Raw genomic sequence first — 4,937 nt, forward strand, 5'->3', positions numbered from 1 at the left:
GTTTGAGACAAATGTGGTTCACTAACAGCTTGATGCAGCACCATTGATTTCTAGCCCAGCACTTGGGATTCATTCACTGAGTGAATGAATGAATGAATGAGTAAGTGAATCAACCCTCAAGAGGCAAATGAGTGTGATAGCAACCCCACCAGGAGACAGTCTTCTTCTTAGCTTTTTCGTAGTTCCAAACTCCCCTTCCTCTCATTTTACAACTTTCCTGGTCTAGCAGCCTCTTCAGATCCTTTCTCTTAGAATGTAAAATGTAGGTCATCCTTAGTGCAGTTTCCCCACTGATGTAAATAACAGGGGCGCTGAACACCTGACTCCCTACCTCTAACACACGACCATTTGAAAATGGTCACGTGGGAGCCCTTAACCTGGCTGCCTCTGCAGGAAACAACCCTTCTGTTCCTTTAAATGTTCTCTGAAAGTCCCATCACGTTTCATATGTGCTATGGTGTGAAAATGTTAGAGAAGTAATGCCTTGGTGTGTGGAAGCCCAGTTTTGGCCACTTTTCCTCTGGTGACATCTGGATAATGGCGGTAGCAGGAGAAACAGTGAGAACAAGCCTGGGCGGAAATCTACCCAAATCAGATCATTTGCTCTGTGCTAGGTTGAGGATAGCATTCTCTCATGCAGAATGTTTATGTCATTGGTTGTCCAAGTGCAAATGCCTTGGGAGGTGCGGCAGTAACTACTCTAAGGCATCAGGCATCATAAACCAGAGCTGTCTGGAGGCAAACAAGGATATATGACCACAGCGCATCGCTGAACTATCATTATTTTTTAAAATGGGATTTCCTTGCCTCGACATATAATACACCTAAAGGGTTCAAAATCAAAGCAATCTGAGAGTATTGAGGTGGAGAATTCTTGCCACTCCAACTTCCCAACCTGTCTGCTCCTTCCTAGTCTTGACCCCACCCTGATAGGAGACCACTTTTAATCATTTTCCCTGCATGATTACAGTGTTTCAATATGCAAAACCCAGAAGAGAAGAATATTTTAGAATCCACCATTCCTAAGCACAAAACCCCACACTATATACTTTGTTCTATCTTTGTTTTTATTTTCTTAACAAGACCTCCTGGAGAGCTTTCCTTTTCCTTGCAAAGAGTGTTTCCATTAAAAAAAAAAAAAAACAAAAAAACAGCAAAATTGTTCCATAGTATGCCATTGTGCTATTAATTTGACTAATCTTCTATTGAAGGACTCTTGAGTTGCTCCTGTCTTTGGCTCTTCAATACAAAACTTGAATGAATACCCTATGTATACATTATTTTATATGTGTGCATACATATTCCTAGTAACGGAATTCTCCAGTCATAGTGCAAATGCACTTGAAATGTGAGTACATATCCTTAAATTTACCTCTAAAGGGATTACACCATTTAGTTTTCCCACTAGCAAAGGATGAAAGCGTGTTTAGGATTTTCTATAAAGTGTGTATTCGTACTTTTGGGCCTTTGTAAATATGAAAATTGAAAAACAGTATTTTGTCGCTTTAAGGTTAAATTTATTCCTTCACATATGAGATTGGGGTTTTTCTTACATTCGAAAAACTTGTATTTTTCATATATTGGCTGATTTGAGGGTCTGTCTCCCAAACTCTAGAGTAAACCTCTTATGGGAGAGGACTGTATGTTTAGGCATCTTGTTTTCGGCATTTCTAGCATCAGGCCTGGGCGCAAAAATGTTTAAAAGATGTATTAAATAAAGGAGTAAAGGTGTGATCTTGATTTCCCATATTCCTTATGTTATTTTAGCTACACCTGATATAATTTTTCCAACCTCCAAATCAGGCTTTTTAAGAATGTCTTATGTAGAAATACAGCAATCAAATGTTGAGATGAGTACAATTTAAAAATCACTTTTAAGGCCATTACTTTGAAAAATTATTGATGTATTTATTTCTAGTTTTGAGTAAACATACATTTTTTTTCAAATATTAGCAATGACAGTGTGAATTTCTGAACACACACCAAAACATACTTTTTTTGCTTACATTTTAAGTCTGTATAACTTTAAATACAATCTTTTCTGCATATCATGAACTAGTTGATGGAGGTGTGAGGTCTTGTTCCATTCCTGATACAGAATACTGGCTAGGTGAGCACTCTGTGCTGAGAGGTGATGACACAAAAGAGAAGAAAAACCATTCTTACTTAGGCAAGACCTGCACTTGGAGCCCTCCAAGCCTTTCATATAGATCTCTGGTTTTGTGCTACTCGCTCTAGGTAGTGACTACGAATCCTAAGCTCAGGTATTTATATCACATTGTTAGCCTTCTAATCTACTCAGGTAGTGCTAGGACTTTCTGATACACAACTGGACACACAAATGAAGAAGCAGGTCTGTTGTGGAGCCAGCCTCGTGAAGAGGAAATATAGGACTATCAAGGCGATGTGAGTATATAGAGAACTCCAGATAAGTATTAAAATGGCAACTCTGAGTTCAGCGCAATTATTCTTTTGAAGAGTCTGGATAGATGGCTAGTCTGTGCAGATCCATGAAATAAGGATGGAAACAAAGAGTCTTTTGGTGTTTGGGATTGGGGAGGACCCAGCAATTTAGTGCAAGGGCAGTTGCAACTATCCATCCTGGAGAAAGGTCAGGTACTTCGGGTGAAGTGTCATATGGGCTCAATGCCGGTTGAGATTGAAGGAGGCTCTCTGGTGGTCCAAATACTTGAGCTTTACTTTTCTCCAGGATATGCTTCCAATCCTGCAGTTACATTTGCCCTCTCAGAAGCCAATATCTTCTTTTCCTTTTGCCTAAAAATCACCAGAAATTGGATCTCAGAAAATTCAGTGATTGCCTTCATTTCAGTGTTGATGTACTGGTTCATCACTTATGTGATCTCTTTACCTTCAATTTAACTTAGTAAGAGTATTGTCCTCACATTTGATTCTGAATAAAGTACGTTTGTATTTATAAATGATTCCAATGCATTACTTCCCATAGGTAACTTTGATTATTTTTCTAGATTTCATGTCCATCCAAGTATGTGCTCATGGATAGAGCCCAACTGGGGTTAGAGCTCAGATGCTTATCTCGAGACTTTTTGGTGAAAACATTAAGGAGGCGGCTAACGATAAAGTGGTCATAGAAGGGAACAAGTGTCATAAGGCAGGCTTAGGTAGTAATAACAGTGGTGCAGATGAATGCAATGGTAGCAATACTGGTAATATAAGCTTTGAAGGATGCAGTTGGTACAGAGTATCAGGTGTTCAATAAATAATGACTGAGCCAATGAATAAACGATAGAGGACCCGATGAATGTAGAGATAATGGTGGGGGTGCTGGAGGGGGAGATGTACAACACAGAAGTGAGAGTGGTGCCCACATTCACTTTGTTTATATGGTGATGAGGCTAATGGTAAGCAGAAGAAGCTGAATGAAAAATCTTAAGAGGAATTTTTTTTTTTAACGACTCTCACTTCTATGATGCTCAGAATGTCGCTCTCAACATGTGCACAAGTTTGTCCATGCGGGCTTGTCTCTTCCCATAGACAGCAATGTGGAACTTGCAAAAAATTCTGGTGGCCCCAAAGAGGCAGTGTCCCTCAGTTTGGATTCCATAGCCCAACCTCCCAAACTCAGGGCTGCAAAATTAAGAAGAGTCACTGGAGAAATAGAGCAACTCTGCTCTAATTCCCTGTGCCCAATGTCCTGCCCCAGGGGAAAACTTACTGAGACCTAGTCACACCCAGCAACCCCCGGGACCACAGCAAGGAGCCCCTGGGAAGCCAGGATTTTCAGGAACACAAGATTCAAATAGGGACTTTATTGTGTTGGAGTGAAAAGGACAATGAAAAAGAGGTTACGGGCCTTATTGTCACCCAAACAGCCAGGTACTGGTCAGGGATGGTGCAGCAGAGATTGGAGGAACTGAAGAAGAGGACTAAGAGAGGGCTCTGACCTTTCCTAAGTGAGGGCTATTAGATGGGTGGGAAGAAACCTTTTGGGACCTTACTGTACATCTCCGATCTTCACCTTCACCCTGAAAACACTTTTCTTTTAGTAGCTCTGGAGAACCACAGCTTGTCTGGGCTATGAGGGGCTTTATAACTTATCTATTCAAACTTCCTCACTTTAGAGAAGAACACGTTGACGTAAAAGAGGAGAAATGGCCAGGCTCAAGATTCGTTTTCAGTTGGCGGCCAAGCAAGTCGAGGGGGCCAGTTCCCAAAGAGAATGTGTTTATCTTTTTCTACAGCCCTTGGAGACTGATTCCTTAGGATCCTGATGTCATCACTTCACATGCACTTTCCTAGTACATAATTCCTTTTGGAAATCCTTCCTGAAAATGCACTGTGTCTAATCGTTGATTCCTCATCTGGCCCCGTCATTCTGAGCTTTGAGGGACTCTTCTGGAGAATTCACCTTTCCGTCTTCTCCCTCCTCTCCCTCCATCAGTCCTTACTGAGAAAATTCTTAAGGTCCAGAGAGGCTCCCTGAGCAAACTTACCAGTCACATTTGAGAAAGCATTTGTCACTTTTCCCAACAATCAGTTGGGCTGATTGTTGTATGTGGGGGATGTGGCACAGGTGGGTGCTGCAACCGTGGGGCATTTCACTTGCACTGCAAGTAGAAGAGCCTGCACATTTTCCTATTTCTTCCATTTCCTGGTGGAGTATGTGGGAGAGTATTCTGGGGCCTGGGACTCTGGTGTCACAATCTATACAATCAGAAGAGGGCTTTGACCAGGAAACCCAGACTCCACTTCCACTCTGTCAGCAACAGTCTGTGATAGTGTGCAAATCACTTCTGCCTTCTGGCTTTCAGTTCCTGTTTTGAGAAGGGAGAGTGGTTTGATAATGCATCAAGTGCTACCTTCAGGCTTATGCATTCTATACTTCTGGTTCTGGAAAATTTCTCTAGCAGAATCCTGAAGTAGTTCATTTCCTGTCTTTGCCCCTTGTTCCTAGGAAT

This window comes from Phacochoerus africanus, chromosome 6 (genome assembly GCF_016906955.1).
Source record: "Phacochoerus africanus isolate WHEZ1 chromosome 6, ROS_Pafr_v1, whole genome shotgun sequence".
Lineage (NCBI taxonomy): Eukaryota > Metazoa > Chordata > Mammalia > Artiodactyla > Suidae > Phacochoerus > Phacochoerus africanus.